Source organism: Athene cunicularia, assembly GCF_003259725.1.
Source record: "Athene cunicularia isolate RWA chromosome 24 unlocalized genomic scaffold, athCun1 chr24_part1, whole genome shotgun sequence".
Classification (NCBI taxonomy): domain Eukaryota; kingdom Metazoa; phylum Chordata; class Aves; order Strigiformes; family Strigidae; genus Athene; species Athene cunicularia.
Window position 1 is genome coordinate 2871682 of NW_020799132.1, and position 20295 is coordinate 2891976.

The 20295-nt window shown below is 51.0% G+C and overlaps 1 protein-coding gene across 3 annotated transcripts in view; it reads right to left on the bottom strand.

Moving 5' to 3' along the window:
* The window catches only part of LOC113488505 (opioid-binding protein/cell adhesion molecule homolog), a 297107-nt gene that overhangs the window by 107580 nt on the left and 169232 nt on the right, over positions 1-20295 (bottom strand). Inside the window, exons 1-2 of one of the 3 annotated variants that reach the window (XM_026863710.1) lie at positions 16371-16375; positions 15383-15385 (exon numbers count right to left, since the gene is read on the bottom strand). The exons of 1 other annotated variant lie outside the window; for it this stretch is intronic. The gene's annotated coding sequence lies outside the window, so the exon portion shown is untranslated. Of the gene's footprint in view, positions 1-8500; positions 8507-15382; positions 15386-16370; positions 16376-20295 lie in introns of those variants that run through there. One more of the 3 variants, XM_026863709.1, reaches the window with a different exon arrangement.

The window sequence follows — 20295 nt, forward strand, 5'->3', positions numbered from 1 at the left end:
GGGGTTGTCATGGCAGCGGCTCCATCACTGACCGGCCCTTTGGCTCCCGCACACCCCCCCCAGCACCCAGCACCCAGCCCCCAGCACCCGGGCAGGCGGGGAGCGGGGCGGTGGCAAGCACCTCACACGCCAGCCTTTAACCCCTGCCGCGCCACGCTCCCGCCGAGCAGAGGGACCGAGGATCCCACCGGCCAAACCGGGGGACACCCCCCCCCCTTTTAACCATTTCCACCCCAGCTGCAGAAGGGGCTTTTCTCATGCGCAGCCTCCCCCTCGCCGTAGAGCCCCCGAAGACGCCGCCGGGCTCCCTTGCCCACCCTAACCTCCTCACTGCATCTTTCGCAGCATCTTTTTCCGCATCCACCTGTTGATGCAGGGCTGGGACCGCTTTCTCCCCTCTGCCCGCAGTGAGAAACCGTGTCCTGCCACCATGCATTTGCCCCCCTGGATGGTGTAAGTCTGGAAGGGAGCCCCTGTCCCTGCTGTCCACACTCTCCAATACAGAGAAACGTTGTAGTAGGAAGCCCGAGGGCTTTCCACCCCACCGGTCACAACATTGGCAACACGTTTCCTCCGTTGGAGACACCAAGACACCACCGTTTCCCTCCTCAAAGAGCAAGCAAGGGCACCAAGACCTCGGTGACCACCCAGACACATCTGTCCCTGTGCCTACAAAGGAAAACAACCTCACGCTGCCGTCTCCCCCCAGCCTGCTGTACAGTTCCTCATGCCCAAGCCAAAGCAGTCTGGACCTCAGTTGGGTGGATGGTTGGAGGATGCCTTCCTCCAAAGGGCATCTGGCTCTTCTACCAAATATATCATGGGGAACATGCCCCTTCCAGGGGCCAGAGGAGAAGCCTAACATGCACTGAAGGAGTTTTAGCTATTTTGGGACTCCAACCTCACCCAGAGACCCAAACACAGCTGCTAGAATTGATAAAGAGGTTTTACAAGGGTTTTTCGGTGATCCCAAGCCCAGTTATCAGCATTGCAGGTCCTTTGTACATGGCAGCGGGATGCAGTGACCCTAAATACACCACTAGCCACGGGCTAGCACTGCAGAGACGCGTGCTGGCTCCCAACACCAGCTATGGCTGCAGGCACCAGAGGGATGCTCACTGCAGCTTGGATAAATAGGACAGCCTAGGAGTCAAAGGGAGCACTGAGAAAAGCAGGGCTGAGTTTTCCATCAGAAAGCTCTTCCACTGCCAAAAAGTTGGCTTAACCCTGAACAGGCAGGTCGGCTGCTTCAATGCCAGGCATCCTTCGGCGGGGGGATGGAGAGGAAGGACATCCCATCTCCCTCCCAATCTGCTCCTACCCTGGCACAGAGGAACCGTGTCTGCTGGCAGGGACGGAGCAGCAGCAGAAAAGAGTCAGCACAAACCCACTGAAACCCCCCACCAGCAAGACAGCCCGACCCCTGGCGCTGCTGAGCCCCGTTCAGCAGCAGGATGAGCTTTAGGATGCTGCAGGCACCAGGAGCTCTGCTGGGTAAAATGCTTACCCCTTGGGATAGGAAGCTGTGAGACAGAGTGCCATAGCAGAACGCTTACCAGAGCCGGTGCAATTCAGGGAAAGGGGAGATTCAAAGGGGGAAAAACGCCTGTCTGCCTCAGAAAGAGCCTCTGAGGAGGCTGGAGAGACATGGCTACGTGAACAGATGTAAAGGCAGGGCATAAACAGACAGACGGATAGCTAAACTGCCTGCTGCAGACAGCTGGGCACAGGTAAGCATATATGGGGCATCAGGGAGGGGAAAGAGGGGGCTGGAAAGGGAATATTAAACATATTTACATAACAGAAACCTGCCTAACTGGGTAGAGACCCAACAGCCTGGAACAGCTATGCAGGAGACGTGTCTCACCTCAGAGACCACTTTGGGCACCCCACAGCAGGTACAGCAGCCAGAGCAGCCTCTCCTGCTCCTGTCTTCTGGACCACCCCTACTGCCCAGTATCTCCCAGTCCCACTGCTCTGATTAACTCTGCTTCCTGAGTGAGCACAATGCCACCAAACGAAGGGAGCAAGCTGCAACACCGGGGAGAAAAGGGCAAGGGAAAAAGAACTCAAAACCAATCCAGGAGGCTGCAAAATCTAGATGCAAACACAAAGTCAGCAGACAGGAAAGCAGAGCCACTCTTGTGCCTAAGACAGTTTGCAGACCCGAGGTTGCATGGGCTAGTCATGCGGGTGGCTTCAGTTCAGGTCCATGTCTAAAAATACCGCCTAGCTGAGAGGGACTCAGGCTGGCACAGGCCCTGGGGGCATCAAGCATATGGCAGTGGCGGATCCTGCTCCTCACGGTGACGTTAACAAGCCCTGACCTTCTCTCATCATCCCAGAGGCTCAGAAAGAAACCGAGACTGCAAGGACAAAGTCCTTCCACCTCCCTGTCTCTCACCTCCCAGCCGATTGTCAATCTCAGCTTTTATTAGTGGTGCAGTTTGGCCTCCATCTCCCTCAGAGATTTCTCCTTCGTTGCTCTAATCAGGAGCTTGCAAATGTCAGGAGTACAGGCCTGGAAGTAATTAGTGAGGGACCGGAGCTCGGGGGCCATGGAGCAGCTCAACGGCAGCGTTGCTCCGGCACCGCATTGGGGAGCAGCCTGCAGCCACTGGGACCTATGGACGGCCACTCTGAACTTTATTCTTCAGCCTCACTGCTGCTCTTGGATTATTTTCCCTTTCTCCACACAGCTCAGGGTGTGATGAGATTCCCTCTGAGCAGCAGGGAGCAAATCCAGCTCCCTTGAGATGAGCTGCAGCAAGGTACGGGGGGACTCCAGTGACACTGGGACCCTTTGCACTTGGCCAGCGTCACCTCCCTGCTCACGAGCATCCTTTGGGACACTGCCTCTTCCAAAAGAGCTCCAAAGAGTATTTCTAACTCCTTTTAAACAAGACACAGATATTCACAGCCTGTGGCCTTCCCACAAGCACCCTGCCTGGGTAGGGGAATGCTATGAAGCACGGACACAGATGCACCAGCAAAATGCACTTCACACCAGGACAGCAGCTTCTCCTACAGAGGGCACAACCACCATGGCCTCACCAAAAGGGAAAACACAGTCCTCAGGAAGCAGAGCAAACTGTAAAATCTTATGGCAAGGATAATGGGAAATAGCTCGCTTTTCTTCTTCTGAGACGAACTTTGGTGTCTCTAAGCCATTCCGCCTTGTTCGCAGCTGAAGGGGTTAATGCTGCCCCCAGGAAAGCAAAAAACCCAGCAGAGCCATAAGGGAGAGAAATCCTTGGAGCACCTGGGCTTGCTTAATCAAAGAGCTAATCCTTGCTCCCAGGGATTCGCCCTCCAGCACTGGTGGAAGTTCTCCAGATTTCCCTCTGGAAAACCCAGACAAGCGCTCCTCTCCAGTCCCAGTCCCCCGCTTGCAGACAGCTGCTTGGCACTTTCCAAACTCAGGGCTCTTTTAAGGCATCTCTCTCCCAGGGCATGTGAAATTTCTAATCCTGAGCATCTTGGCCACAGTATGTGGCCGAGACGTATGTAACACCTTCACGGCGAAGAGAGAGAGCTGCGTCTTGTTGGTACCCTGCTACATACAGATGGTGTCTGGGCTCGGGGCTATAAGATTTTTAACTAATATCTTTCTGCACTATTATCCCTCCTCCCTTTTCTCCCACCTCCTCTTTCCCTCCTTCTCTCCATCTGTGCCTACCCCGTCTCTTCGCCACCTTTTCTCTTGCACACTTGCAGCTGCTAATTTTTACCCAGCATATTTGGCAATCCATCCCGACACCTCTTCCCCCACACCCTGCCGCCGCCCTGCTTCTTGCTTTTCCCGTTTGCTGCCCAATATTCTCATTTCTTCACCTGAAAGCAAGAGCATGCACGGGCAGGAGGAGGATGCAGACCCCATGCAAAACAGCGCAGCAGGGAGAATCACATCTTAGTCCCCAGGTAAAGCTGAGCATCCGCTGGTGTGTGGGATGGGGGGTACAGCAAAGCATCACCCTCTTCCCAGGCTGAAATCCTCAGGAAAACCGTGCACAGCTGGATTGACCGCTGCCTGGCCAATGGCACACACGTAGATCTCCCCCTCTGTCACCTCTGCCTGCCTCCGGCAGAATTTATTTATCCCACTTAATTTTTCCAGTTGTTTTATCTTGTTTTATCTTCACACTAAATCAGGCTCTCTCCACAAACTGAACTTTTATTTTCTGTGCTGTTACATTTAATGCATTTTATCGCATGAATTTAGCGAAAAAAACCCGCTGAGGTAATTGTGAAAAAAATGCAGCCTATTCTTCAAATTGATCGCTGTGCTTGAGCTCGCCAGGGCAGAAAATGCAAACTCGAGACTCATGCTCCTCGCTAACACCCGAATGCTGGACTGGTTTAGCAGTCAATGCCCAGGTAGCTCCTCCGACACCATCCTCGTGCCCTAAATGGCAGCACAAATCCTCCCCACTTCCATAAAATCCTTCTAAGAACATGCAAACCCAGCCTGGGGTCACACTGACAGCGTGGTGAGGCAGGTCGTGGTTCAGGAGGACCTTCAACACCCGCTCAACTCCACAGCTGTGGATTTTAACGGGATTACTTTACACTTAATGCTCAGCGTGCAGCTAAAATCCCCAGCTGAACCAGAGACATATGGCACGCTTAAACTGCGTGTAAACCTGACAACTGAAAATCAAAAAGGAGGCAGCTCTGAAGACACCCACCTTGTGTGGAGTTAAAAGCAGCCTCCCTCATTACACCAAATATTAAAGAAAAAAAAAAAACAAAACAAAAAACCCAGCTCTGAATACACCCTGCGCCGCTCAAGTAAACTCAAGCAAACCTCGAAGGGGCTGGGACACCCGGGTGCGGCAGAACCATCACAACATTGCCCAAAAAGCTTGAAAGGCGAGGAATTCATTTTCCAGCAGTATTTCTGACAACGATCCAAGATTTTTATTTTCTTTTTCCTTTTTTCTAAGGAAAGCAAAATGTTAAGATTTTCTTCGCGATGCCAAGATTTTTGTTGTTGCCATTCCTGTTGGTATTTAATGCACTTGGGCAAGTTTTCAACTCCCATGTGGTCTTTCCCTTAAAACCTGACTCTCGAGGGAAGGGGCGGGGGGGACCATTACAGGCATGCGACATTTTGCTTTATTGCCAGAACATTTCCATATCAAAACAGGCCAAAGTTCAGTCTACTTCACGGAGGACATTGTCTTGCCAAAAAAAAAATAATTGCCAGCTGATTGACAAAGAGCACAACAAAACCCCCACCGCTTTGCATGCTCCCTGCCAGCCTCCATCAAATAGATGCCTCCAGGAGCCCATTCCTAAATTTTCCACATCCTTGGGAAGCAGAGGAAAAAATCAGACTGGGGCCAAAAAGAGGGAACTGGAGCAATATTACCCCAAAAGGCCACGGGACAGGGGGAAGGGTTACAGGGGAAGGGCTGCTCCATCCACCCGTGGCCCAAAGTCTTATTTAGAGGGAAAAGAAGGAAAGCAAGTTATGAACAGCCCCCAGACCCCTACATATCTTTTCTACAGAGGGAGGGACGCAGACATTTTTCCCAGCTGCAGACACCCATCAGATCCAAGGAAGCACGAGCCTATCACGTATGCTGGGCTTTGTAAAATCATCTGCCAGCCTAGAGAAAGCCAAAGGCCATACGTGCACTTGGGTGCCCACCATCCATAAGCATCTTGGGTTCACCCTAAACGCTGACTCAGCACCAGGAGGCAGAGGACAGAGTTTGGTAAAAGCCGCAGGAAACGTTCAGGTGTCACAAGCTGAACCTGAACCACGGGGAGAGGGAAGAGGGGGAGCAACCAGGAAGAGGCCATGCACAGGATGGTGGTCTCCAACTGAGGGCACTGGCCACCCCGAGGTCCAAGGGGCCAGGAGCAAGGACAGGCCTGAGGCATCTCTGAGATGGAGGAGTTGAAGGAATCACAGAATCATCTGGGTTGGAAAAGCCCTTGAAGCTCCTCCAGCCCAACCATGACCCTCACCCTGACTGTTCCCAACTCCACCAGATCCCTCAGCGCTGGCTCAGCCCGACTCTTCAACCCCTCCAGGGATCCCGGGGACTCCCCCCTGCCCTGGGCAGCCCATTCCAATGCCCAACAGCCCCTTCTGCACAGAAATCCTTCCTCAGAGCCAGCCTGACCCTGCCCTGGGCAGCTTGAGGCCATTCCCTCGGGGCCTGGCGCTGGCTCCTTGGCTCCAGAGACTCATCCCCCCTCTCTGCCCCCTCCTGGCAGGGAGTTGCCGAGGGCCAGGAGGTCTCCCCTCAGCCTCCTCTTCTCCAGACTGAACCCCCCCAGTTCCCCCAGCCGCTCCCCAGCAGACCTGTGCTCCAGACCCTGCCCCAGCTCCGTTGCCCTTCTCTGCCCACGCTGGAGTCATTTCATGGCCTTTTTGGGGTGAGGGGCCCAAAACTGAACCCACTCACCGAGGGGCGGCCTCACCAGTGCCAAGTACAGGTGTAAGATCCCTTCCCTGTCCCTGCTGGCCACGCCAGTGCTGATACAAGCCAGGATGCCATTGGCCTTCTTGGTCACCTGGGCATAAGATGTGCAGGAAGATGGGAATGAGCTCTGACAGCAAAGGAGCCAAGCTGGGTTTGACCTGATTTCTCCATCGTTAGCCTCACACTCATGTATCACCTAATGACTTCTCACTGGGACAAGGTGTGAACGCACAATCACATTCCCAAATTAGTCCAGAAGCAGGAGAAATGCCAAAAAAAGGAAGATCTTGACCACAGATGACTTTGCATTGCTGAGCCTGGGCATGCAATGTGCATTTGAGTTTTAGCAGCCATTAGAGACTAGAAACAGAAAACAGGACCTGGGACTTACTCCGGCATCTACCACGGTCTCGCCCTGACCACAGGCAAGGCAGCGAGCCTCTCAGCGCCCCCCAGCTCCTCCCCTCTGCCAAGTGGGGCAGGAACATTTCTTCCCTCTCCTGGGAACATTACAGGGGTCATTTCATAGAGGCTTGCAAAGTGTTTTATGAGCTCTTAACTGCATGAATAAAAGAACAAACAAATAGTCTATCCTGTTTCTAAATATGAAGCCATTGCATAGCCTCTGGGCTTATTTACAAAATACAGAGACATGGAAATGATCAGAGCGCAGTTGTGCCACCTACGCTAGATGCTGGAAGAGGGAAGCGCCACATTCTTGGTTGTCCTGGGAGGCTCAGAAGCGGTGCCTGCAGCACACGTTCTGAGGGTGAAAGAAAGGAAAATCATAAGGAGCCATTCTCTGCAGTGTGCACTGATGTTTTTCATACCTGGAGCACGTGAGAGCCACCCACCTCTAGGTTTGCCAGCTTGGACCAAACCTCTGACCTGCCTCGGTATTGGCAGAGTGGCCAAGACAGCACGATTTAAAGATGAAGAGGGAAGGAGAGACAAAAATTCGTTTAATTACAGAGATGAATGGGAGCTTGAAAATCTGCCTTCCCTTGCTATCAGCGGCTTGTGCCCTGCAACACAAGATGCACTGCAACACTGCACTTTGTGCTCCACCTGCCCACCACGCACCCCCCACCCCTCCAACAGGGTCCTCTCCTCTCAGGCAAGGGAGTCTCCAATGGCCCCGTGGCACTTCCCACAAAATAACACACTTGCCCTGTCTACCACCACCCCGGGGCAAGCCCAGGAGCCTTGACACACTCACTTTCACACCTACACACCACACCTGCTCTCCCAAAACATCCAGCTGACGTGTGTGAACCTTCAAAACATCTCGCTGGTGGGGCAGCCGGTTTGCAGGAGCCCCCAGCTCCTGCCTGCACTGCCTGCTGGAAGGGGCAAAGGCAGGAGGGCTGGGAGCAGAGGGGAGTCGAGCAGAGTCTCTGCAGAACTGGGGAGGAAAACACCCCCGTTCCCCCCTCTTGCCCCTGCACCCTCACCGCCGCAGTGCTGCTGGGCGGGTTTGGCAGTTGTGTTAAGCAGGTAAAGGTCTAAACGCTTATTCTCAGCCTGTTTGAACTACCCAGGCTTCACGGGCTGCAAGTCTCGGGAGAAATAAAAATTCTCAGTATTTTCAGTCTTTCCCCTCTGTGGCCAGTGCAGATGATGTTTTTTCACCTTTGAAATTCTTGCTTCTAAAGGCTGAAGCAAGGGGAAAAAAACATTAGGTGAGGGAAGGATCTCAGTTCCTTCAGGCTTTGGAAAACTTCCCTGAGAGTTTGATTTGAGCTGTGGGTAAATGCCGGTGCAGGTCCCTCGCTATCTGAACCAGCGGATGCGCTCTGTGCGTGTCTCACTGCTGATTTATTCCCAGAGGCATTGGGCACAACGAGATAAATATGCAAGTTGCAAAGCCGGGGTGTGGATGTGAACATCTCCAACTTCCTAGGTCAGTTTTAATTCATCTTTTAGAGTCAGCCTGGTCTGAGCCATTCACTTCTGACTCCAACCCAATTCTCCTCAAAACCCGGGTCTATCTGAATTCTGGGATTAAAATCTAGGTTTGCAGCAAACAAAACTAAGCATGCTTTATGAAGAAAAGTAACCTTGGGGGAGGGTTTGACTGCAGTTTCAAAGGCTGAGCAAGGTTTCTGTACACAGCACTGACTCAGTTCTGCTTGCTGTCAGCAATCCCTGCTATCTCCAGGTTGCTGACAACCCGACAATCTCCGATACCGCAGTAAGGAAACAACCTGCAAGCTGCAAAGCCCGTTATGCCATTTTGCAGAGACAATAACGAGGTAGGAAAAGACAAAGGAACCCAAATACCTTCAGAGAAAGAAGAGACCTGCCCAAAGCCACCCTGGAGTCCCCAGGGTCCCTCCAATATGCACCGTTTCCCATGGATACATGGCTTTGGAGCATCCTAGGTTGGCACCAGGAGCTGGCTCGCCCACCAAAAAAAAGCTCTGAGGCTCCTTCGACCATATTCAGGGCAAAGCCCCTTTTACCCAACAACTCAAACAAGGACACATGGCTGCAAAACCATGACCGTTCCCAAAATTATCTTCCCAGGTGGGACAAGTTCAGTGCAAGACACCAGGGTCACCCTGCCCAGGGCTTTTCATCCCCAGGTAAGAGCCTCAGAGAACACGATGAGCTAGAGAGCTCCATCCCTCGCCCGCCCAGCCTGCATCTCCTCACGTACGTTATTATTAAAGCCAGCATTTGTCATGTTAAGCAGCTGTTCCAACATAAAGCAAAACTGTCAAGAAAAATATGAGCATTGCAGATGGGCAGCATTTTCTTCCTAACTGCTTTATTTTTATTTATTTGTGGTTTTTTCCCTCCCATTTCCTTCACCCTTTAAAACTACCCCTGCTATTGCAGCTGGGTCTGCAAGCCACCATCCTGATAAGCAGCCACTTCCTCACTACTTCTGGACTTTGCAGGCTCTCCTATTCATTGTTGTTTCTCGCTACAAATTGGCACTTCTAAAGAGATTTCCAGGCCAAGTATTAACCCCCTCCAGAGCTCAGCCACATAAACACACACGTTATTTGTCAAACGAGAGGAAGGCAGTCAAGCTGTAGGGAAATTTAAGTGACTTGTCTGAAACAGCACCGAGGAGCGAAGGCAGAGGAGCCGAGACAGATGTCCCTAACTGCCACAGGACCTTCTCTCTTCCTTCCAGCCCTGTCTGCAGCCAAAACCCTGAAATCCTCCGTCTGCCTGATAAATCAGCAAGCGCAGGCTCCCTTTCAGAGCTAGAAATAGAACCCCGGAGTCCTGACATCACATGGCCATATTTAAGCACAAAACAAGGTTTCCTCTCGTTGCAAATTCCAGTCCAAACTCCTTTAGAAAAAGGTTTATAGAGGTTTTATTTATTGTCAACTCCTGGATGATAAAATGAGGCCACTACAAGTCCTATTTATTTCCCACCCTCGCAGGAATCGGAGGGGCTGAGATGTGAAACAAATGAAGGGCTCCAGCACTGACCCTGGGCTCGTGCTGGTTTGCAGACCGCTGGGTGATTATTTTATAATAGCTGATAGCATCTGTGATTTAATGCAGCTGTTAGAAATTAGCAAGGACTCCATCGAAAGCGTCCCAGTCACTCACGATAACAGGCTAATAAATCATTCCCCTAGTGCTCCGTGGCATTTATGGTTCTATTTTAGAGATGCAAAGCATAGATCCGGCTGCTCTCCTGGATTTATTTTTATTTATACTTTTAATAATGCAATTAAATAAATAAATTTAGGATGTTGTGACTCTGTTGCCAAAAACAGCACCGATGAGAACTTCCCCTGCATGACTTCCCTTCGTTATTTTCTTCCCACTAGCCAATTAAACGGCAAACAAATGGCTCCAAGGCTCCTCCAAGATATTGTTTCCAATGCATGGGGTGAAAAATCTCACACCGCTGAAATCCAGGGGAGGCAGGAAGGGAGACAGGGGAAGAAAGGAGAAAGCTAGGGTGGTTTTCACTCTCCTCTCCATCCAAATTTCCTCCCGTCACACCACAATCCCGAACGCTACATTTCATGGAGGCGTACGCCAACATACTCACAGTTGCCCAATCCTCTACTAGTCACTAAACCCATCTTTATTATTTTCCTATGGGGTAATGATTTGGGGTGTTCACTTCGCTCCTGGGAAGAACAGAAAAGCAGCAACTTCCTCCATATCTACTTACTGTGCCTGTAACCTGGGTGCTTAAAAAGCTCCCCTGAAATAGGATGCCTGATGCCGGAGCAGAAGGAGGGTCTCACGAGGCCGGCTGGCCAGCCTGGCATGTCTTTCTCCATTGAACCACATCATGACGGAGCACACCCTGCCCTGTCTGTTGTCCCTCCAAATAAAACCAAGGGAATTACACTTGCTGCCTGGGATGATGTGCCTGGTCCAGACATCCTGCTTCAGAGAGAATGGCCAAGGGAGGCGGGAGCACCACCGCGGACAGAGCGGTAATCATGCAGAGATGGATGTGAGCTCCAAAACCTTCCTTCTCCCTTGCAGCATGAGGGAAGCGCCGTGCTCTGCAGTGTTCCAGATGGCTCCACAAACCTCACAAGGAGGAGCAGCACACCCCTCACCCTGCCTACCATCGCCCTGGTGAGCCCAGGAGCCTGCCTCTGCCTTGACACACACACAAAATTGCACCTACACACCTCTCCCAAGGCAACCAGCCGACGTGCATGAGCCCTCAGCACATCTTGCTGATGGGGCAGGTGGTTTGCAGGAGCTCTCAGCTCCTGCCTGCTGGAAGAGACAGGAGGGCTGGGAGCAGAAGGGAGTCGAGCAGAGTCTCTGCAGCATCCTTGTATGCCAGAGAGAGGTCGTGATGCATCTCTCCTGCTTTCTCCCCCTAAATGAACTCCCCGCACCCGGCATGTCCCGGAATACAATGCGCCACAGATTGACAGCTTCAGGGTCACAGCTGATTTCAAAGGGTTTTTCTGCAAGGTTTCACCGGGCTCGCTTTGCACGCCGCCGGGGAAAAGCCAAGCACACCCAGCTCAGACGCTTCAAAGCAAGAGAAGCAAAGACCGGGGAGCAGAACTGGGACTGGAGCTGTCCTGATTCACTCCCAAGAGAGGTTCATGCTGGGTTATGTTTTGAGCTTTTGTGAAGTTCTTGTTCATTTTTTTTTTTTTTTAAATCTCCTTAAAACGAGCCTTATCCTGTAATCTCTCACACGGCCAGTTTGCATTCGCGCAGGGAAGCTGACAAACACACAGACATCCTTGGATGCCTTTCAAGGTCCACTTCACCTCTGGGGGGTTTCCATCACTTGGAGACCTGACCCATCCTATGTTCAGTGCAGAGTCCACTTGCACCACCTGCCTCATCTCAACATTTACCAACCTCCTTGCTCTTCTGCATTGCAATCCACCAAAATAAATTAAAAAATAAAAATACTATTGCTTTTCCTTCATCTACAAATATTTTCAGTTAATAAGGAGAAAGAACCAATTTATTTCTCAGCCATGCACGGAAGTGGTGTTAGCAAGTTTAGAGTAAGTCAACACCCAACACCCAATGAAGTCTGTACAGACTTCAGTGTAGCTGAACCAGATCTCTGCTGGCTCCATTTAAAATGCTCTAAGCATTTTCATCATATCCTTACTTTTAAGTAGAGTTACAGTCAGAAAAATTACTCTGCATACACGACCCCAGAGGTTTCATATTTCTTCTCCTGTGGTGACAGTTCCCGACCAGATCTGCTTAATTTACAAGTTGGGAGATAGGGTTGCTTTCCCCCCGCTCCCTTAAAACTGCCAGCCCTGCAAATTCCTCTGGAATAGAAATACTCGCCCGCTCTGCCACCTCAGCGCAGGATATACGGCCCTGGGCACGGCTCCCAAGACACGAGCGGATGGGAGAGGGAAACCCATCTGGCTCCCGACTCTGAAGCCACAGCGGCAGCTCTCCGGAGACAAGCACTGGGTGCTCTCACTGCCCACAGGCGACACAGAAGCAGGGAGGACGCAAGGTTCTTCAGCAATAAGATGCTGAAGATGGAGGTCTTTGAAGATCACACCAGCAGAAAGCCACCGTGTCTAGCTGTGGTGGTTTTTGTTTTAATTATAGAAACTGATTTTTTGCAATTACTGTTTAATATAATGGAATCTATCATTAAAGCAATGGGTTCAACTGCTCTGATCTTTTCCCATTTAAATAAAGACAAATGGAGAAGGCTCTGGGAATTGGCACCACCCACCAGACCGGCATTTCTAACTCCGGAGCGCGAGCACAATCAGGTCAGCCAGGAAAGAGCTGTTACCGACATATTCACAGCTCCCCGCGGAGTGAAAACAAACAGAGCTTCTCCCTGGTGCCCCGAGCACGGGGATGCGAGATGTGCTGAGGAGGAAAGGGCACAGAGCGCATAGCTTGGGACCTCAGCGGGGCTCCGAGCACCTTTTCTTTGCTCCCCCACTAAGTTTTTGAGGCACACACATCTCCCACGGATGGAAGAGGAGTTGCAAGTCCGACAGCCCCGCCATGGTCATTCCCACCCTTCCCAGCACTGTCTCCACCATCCACGGAGTTAAGCACAGTCCCCAGCCCAACACTGAACCTCTCCAGCTGTCCCTCCTAGCCAGCAAAGAAGTGCTTTGATAACTGCAAAACCCCATTAATGCCTTCCTAAAAGAATCAAGTCTAGCCAGGTATTCCCATGCGCACAGCCAGGCCTAATCCTGAGTCTAAGATTCAAAGCAAAAGCCCCACTGCCCTCCACATGAATCCACTTGGTATCAATTATTCCCTTCCTTACCCCAAATCCTCCTCTTAGCATTCAAAGAACCGAAAAAGCCTCGTTTGCAACAGAAAGCAGAGGGCTTCAGTAAGCATTTTTAGCAATGTTTTAATAATAAAAATTCTAATTAAATTTTTACATGTTTAAATACATTTGTCATGTATTTTCATTAATAACATTCTGTGCCGTCTTTAATTTGATAATCTCCTCACACTCTGCAAATAACCTCCTCCAAATACCGCAGCGTTTCTGGCACGCCGGCGGCACGGAGAGCTGAACAACTCTTCCAAGGCCACACGGCACGTCGGTGGCAGTGGCCCGCAGTCCTCTGCTCTGATCGATACGAGAGGGAATGGGAAATGCAACTGAGAGGGCAACCTCAAGATGGGTCTTCAGGACAGACCCAGGAACCCACATCACACCAAGGCTCTGGCAAGTGGGGATGTGGGAACGTTTTTCTTGCTAGGACCACTACAGACAAAGCAGGTGAAGAAGCAAGAGGACAACAGGCATCAGAGGCGGTTCTCAGAAAAAGAGCCTATTTTCAAGACTGTTGGCACAATTAAAGACAAGCCACTCAATTTTTCAATGCCTTAAGGATCTGCTGAGCTTCAGCTCTTCTCCCTAATGCGGAAGATAAAAGCGGGAAGCAAGAAAAGACCCCAAATGTGCCTTAATCTATTCTGGCTTCTATGATATTATCTTTAGAGAGGGCACAAAACCTGCCTCTGAAGACTAATTCAAGCTACTGGTTGATCACTGCCTGGAGCAGATGGGTATTTAGTAGCTGGGCAGAGCTCTTCCGCAGCTTTGTATTTATTTTATTAATATTATTATTATTATTATTTTTAACCGTGGAATCATTTTATTAATATTAATAAACCCGCAGAAACTGCTAATTTCCTCCATCATTCTCCTAATTACCTCTATTGAATTGTGAGGATCATCTGCATGAATAATGACTCCCCATGCATTTGCCTCACTGTTCTGCCTCTGTTCAGCAAAGAAATCGTCAAGAGCTGGATCCTGCACCCGCAGACAGGCGGGAAGGATCTTCCGAACCACCACCAGGTGCCTCCTACATTGGCAGCAGTAACCAGTGGGCTCTCCCCCAGCCTCAAAATCCTGGCAGGGGCCACCAGACTCATTCTGCATGAACACAACAGATGGGACAGGTCTGATGAGGGGAAGGTGACTGCTCTCATGCTACTTCTCAGTGCACAAAGCCTCTCTCTGCTTCTCTGGAGCTCCAACGACCTCATAGAACAAAGATCGCATGGGTAGCCTGTTGCACAGCGTCCAGACCTCCTAGCCACCCCAGAGTCAACGGCAGTTTTGGCCGAGGCAGAATCCCACCATGGATTCTGGTCCCAAGAGCAAGGAACTAGCAACATCACCAAGGGATATCGCCCTTAAGCCACACATGGACTGGGACCAGAAGGTCCTAGATCGATGTGGAGGAGGTTATGCCACAGCGACAGATACTCCCAAAGCAGAGTGTGCAAGATAGTCTTCCCAGGAAAGACCGAGAACACAGAAGCCTTTTCTTTCTTTCTTTTTTGTTGCTGATGCCAAGATGTTTTTCCTTCCTAAGTCATCTATAAAGTCTTGAAACCACACGCAGCATGGGAATGGTTTCCAGCTCTGGAAACACCCCAAGTGCTGGTATTTAGCACAAAACCTAGGAAGACTCATCAATGTCACCTCCACAGCTCCTTCATGGGAGTCCCTGCTGTGCTGGCTCTGTGAGATGAGCCAGGAGGAAAAGGGACACCAGCACATCTCTCCAGCGTGACTCCAGCACAGCCTGGCAGTAACAGCTGCACAACCCCCTCTGGCTTGCTAGGGGACCGTAAGTCTTTAAAAGATGTATGATGTTCTTGGATGGGATCCATTCCCCTGCAGCTACCACACGCCAACAGGCGTGCACGAAGACAGAGGTCTGCCAGCACATGGCAGTCTGACGCCGAATCTCTGTGATGGATCCTTTGCAGGACCTGGCATCTTCTGCTACCGGTGCTGACCGCTGCAGGACACCTGGCTAGGGAGAAAATTCAAAGCATGAAGGAGATCTCCATAACCATCACCGCTTTTATCATGGAAGAGCATCGCTGACCAGCTGCTTGCTCAGGCAGAGGGAAAAGATGGGACACTTCTGATTTCCCCGCCCCCCCATTTCATTTGCTGTGAGCATACTCAACTCATGTGACACCCAGACTTGCTGCCCTTCAACCACAGCCCTGAGCTGCAAGGTGGCCACACTTGTCTTTCTGCCTCCAGAAAGTCTTCCTCTGGCAAGGGGAGAGGACACACATCAGCGTTCTCTTTTGCTAGCAGCAGTGTGGTGGGGAGAGGGGGGGTAGGTTAGCAAGGCTCTCACTTCACAGGAGAGGCTGCCTGGATCATATTTGTATTCATTTTCATGAACTCCCCATAAAAGTCACTAATAGAACACAATCTGCTAATTAAATTTCACGCAGGAAGGCATTTTCACCTTAGATTAGCAGTGTCCTTGCACATTTTTTGCTACTAATGTACTAATAACATCTTATTTATCTTATAAATGAATTCCGTTAGACTTATCATTAAATTTGAGATATTAACGTGCTCAAATGAACCCAACGTGAAAAGGGGGGAATAATTCCAAAGGGATGGAAACCATGAGTCCATTTTCCTTCCTTGTTACTGCTAGAAAAGAAAGGCAGCGGGCTAACAGCTCAGGGGAGCAATGTCCTGCCTTTAACTGCTGCTGAGGTGCAAGCAAGGGCAAGGAGCCCTCACCAGCCCTCAGGTCTCACTGCCAGAGACGTGTTCCCCAAGCAAAGGGCACACAGAGCTTCTGCCACCCCAGGCCTTTGTGGAGAGGTCTATGTTAAGTGGTTTCACACCACAGAGCCCATAGAAGAGGATGGAGATGAGTCTCGCCCCATCCTTGCTCATCCCATCAGGGCCCTACCTACAGACCTGCATCAAAACTCAGGGTTCCCGTTTCCCAAGGACTTGTGCTCCCCCCAGAGATGCCCCATCTGGGCACGCAAACAGGCTGGAGAGGCCAGCTGCTGCACCTGCTTCCCAACCCAGGGCCTGGATTTAAAATATTTGTCGAAGGGAGGGAGGAGGTGGGGGAGAGGCGTTCTTGATCATGAATCTTGGCAGGATGCAGCTGCTGTCTGTGCTTCCCCACGACTGGCTAGAAGATGGATAACGGAGAGGAGGCCAAGCTGCAATGTTTAAATCCCGATCTGCTCTCACACGCTGCCGAGGATCCGCCCCTTCTACAGCTGTATTATCTGACTACACGTCCTCAAACCTCCCTTGCACCCAGCGCCACGGGGGACACATCACCATCCTCCTGACGTAGGGGCCTGATACCAACCACCAACAACTCAGCACACACCGAGCTGTCCCTCAAAGAAGGGGACACATTTTTATAGCCAGTTTTTCCTTCTGCTGATGCTTTTTGTCCCAAATCAGGGTTTAGTCTCTACGCAGACTGGATCAAATCCTGCCCTCTCTGAGCAAAACAAGAGCGATAACTGTTTCCTCCTCGGTACCTTCATACGTGGCCCTACGGTGCTTAATAGCCAACTTTGCAGAAGAAAACAACATCCAACCTCCACTATTCTGACAACAGCATTTTCTCCCCCCTTCTGAAGATCCAGTACTTTCCCGCTTGTAATTGGATGAGGCAACATTGACATCCAGTGGCCGATTAGATTAATCGCAGCGGAGCCAGAGTATTTTCTCTGGGGATGGAGTGAGGGCTGGCAGTGCAGTCTGAGCTGCCAGAAGCATAAAAGCCACCAGCACCCCACCGCTGTCCTCCCCCTGCCAGGGCCACCACCACCACAAACCAGGGGAAACGGCATTTCACTACTCTCAAATCCTCTTCTAAGCTGGAAGATACTATGGCTTCACCGGCAGAATTCAGCATTTCTCCTCCAACTGGAGATGCCATAATTTACACCAGTTGGTTTATTTATTTTGTGTCCAAGTCTTCTCAGAAGTCCAAATACTCAGCAGGGTGCAAGCCAGCCATGCCCCGTGAGCTGCCCTGCTGTATTTCACCCCTAGACACAGCCTTCGAGGCCTTTAAAACCTGATGGGCACCAGCCATGGCTACTCGTCCATCGCTCCCTACCTACATGCTCATTTCTTGCAGGACACCCACCACCCCAGCAACTTCTCCTGGGTAAGACAGCCCCTAGATGCCTTTCCACTCTGGATTTTTCCCAGCATCCACTGTGACACTTTACAGAGATGCGAACACGCTGCCTTTATTAAGCACGGTTCCATCCTGCAAGGGACCAGCCACTCCTCAGGCATTTACACCATTGCCTACCCCTGCGTGCAGCCAGAACCTCCCAGTTCAGCGTCAAGCCCCGTCCAGTAGCCTCTCCGCTATCTCAAGCTCAACCTGGATCTACTTGCCCATCTGTTTGCGGCACACACTTTCTGACAACCACCCAGTCCCACCAGCTTTCAGTTTTCTTTTGACCATACAGCGCCATGGCACACAGTCAGGGAGAACCTGACTTCTCATTCCCAAAATACTTTCCAGATGCAAACTCTAGCTGGACATCTGTGAGCTTAGGGGGAATTTCTATATTCCCCACTCCCAGACAGTGAAACTGAGGCACCAGGAAAGGAGGAAAACTGGCGGATGGGGGAAGGCTGTAAATCCATGCCATCAAAGCTCTGTTCGGACCATTTTGCCAACTACAGAACAATTTGCATTTCTACAGGGGCAGTTAGATGTTGTTCCCTCCCCAGACAGCTGTAAAAAAAAGAGGCTCCCCCTCCTCAAATCTGCTTGAAAGGTTCTCCAGTTTCTGCGGGGCTTTAATTTTATTTTTAAAAAATATTAAGGCAGATTACATGCTATGCAATTAAATATTGATTGGGAATTCTCCCCAAGTATGTTTCCCCTCCATCGCTCTGCCTCCGCCGGGAGATGTCAAGTTCTGTTTCCTAAGCTGTCCCCATCCAGTGATTACGTTCATTAGGACACCAGCCTTGTGGTTAAAAGTACTTTCTTTGCTGATGTACGTTTAATTAGACAACTCTTTCCTAGAAATTATTTATAGCCAAGCTTGGGAGCTATTGTTAGTCCGAATGTAAATAAGATTCAAAAGGGAAATCCCAGGGCACCCCTGTGGCTGGTGAGCCGCTCACTTCAATCCATTAGCACTGGTCCCAGCGCCCCTGCTTAGCGCAGGCTTCCAGGGGCTTTATGGCTGCAACTTGTGCTATTTAACAAAATAATAAAGCAAGCCAGGCTAGGCATGGGTTTCCAATTCAACTTTTGATGGACAAAGAATATTTTCCCTCCCGTCAGTGCAAGGAGCTGGGAGACCTCCTAGCTTGCAGAGAGAAAGGGACGTGGCTGGAGGAAGGCAGCCAGGCAGCGTTTGGTGGGAAAAACATCAACTTTAATTAGAGCAATATACAGCTTTGCAAAACCATCTGACAACACCTGAGCAGGGTTATGTGCTTGTTCGAAAAGGCTGGGTTTGGAAGTGAGCCTAGGAAGGACACAGACCCAGCAGTCTCAAAACCCTTTGCAGTGAGTCCGTGACAAGCTACAGCGCCGTAGCTTCGGATGGAAAAGCAAGTGTATCAGTGTGATCCTCACCAAAATGACCAGATCAGCTCATAAAACACAACCACCACCTTCAGGTGAGATGTTCATCCAAGCCCCAGCCCTTCTTCCGAGCCCCTTTGTAAGCAGCATGGTTGAAAGACCAAATATCTCTGTTTTCAACGCAAATTAAATACTGGGCTGGATGGGCATGCTTTTCCCACCACCCCATGAGGGATTTACTGAGAGTATTTGCCAACCACTGCATCCAACGTGCAGCAACGATCAAGCGATCAAGCCTGGATACTCCCCCCTCCTGCCAGCCCTGCGCTTGCAAACCAACCGCACATCATTTGATGGATGATTCACGAGGTTAATCTTGCATTTTCACACCTTTGGCTGTCCTCCTGGCATTTGAGGGAGGGAAAAAACCGCACTCAAGCGGTGTTATTTAGCAGAACAGCACTCAGCAGCTCGGAAATAGCTGCTCCACGCAGGGAGCAGCAGCAAGGCTACACGCGTGAAGCGGCTGATAATTCAGGGGAAAAAATGGTAAATCTCTAAAAACTACAAATAGCAAAGAACAGCGGGCTGGAGATCACGGCACCAGGCGTGCCTGGCGCGAGCTGGCTGCATCCATGTGCCACGCGGCTCTGCTGGGACCGGGAGGAAATGCAAAATTAAAGGCCAAAAGCTCGGCTGCCAGTTCTGATTTCGGCTGCCACCACGCCGTGCTCCCCCGCGCCGCAAAGCCGCCCCAGCCCCGATGGTGACAGTGCCAGCAAACCTGCCATCACCGCTGCCAAGCCCAGGCAGAAGCCATCACCGTTCTGGAGGGTAACACCATGGGGAGGTCTATTATTTTAAACATATAATTGATTCTAATTCATCACTTATCGTATGGTGACAGATTTTTATATAGTTTATTATCTCAGTCGCAGCACGGGGGCCCGGGGGGGCTGGCTCCTATTGTTCAGCGGTTCCTGCTCCTGCCTCATCTCTAGCTGCTCCCGTTATCTGTCTGATTAAGTTAGGGATTCTGGTATCTCAGGGTCCCCAGGTAACTGTCAGCGCTCATATCCTCCCCTTGCAGGATCAAAGCAGCCTTTACGCACCTCTCCTCCTTGACCCGCCTTGTCACACACTGTCTCCGTGCTTAGCTGATGATTTGGGGACCGCATAGATGCCCGCTGACACCTCAGAGGCATCGCAGCCCTGGAAACCCACTGGCAATGCAGGCTGGGCGGGCGAGGGATGGAGCTCTCTAGCTCATCGTGTTCTCTGAGGCTCTTACCTGGGGATGAAAAGCCCTGGGCAGGGTGACCCTGGTGTCTTGCACTGAACTTGTCCCACCTGGGAAGATAATTTTGGGAACGGTCATGGTTTTGCAGCCATGTGTCCTTGTTTGAGTTGTTGGGTAAAAGGGGCTTTGCCCTGAATATGGTCGAAGGAGCCTCAGAGCTTTTTTTGGTGGGCGAGCCAGCTCCTGGTGCCAACCTAGGATGCTCCAAAGCCATGTATCCATGGGAAACGGTGCATATTGGAGCTGT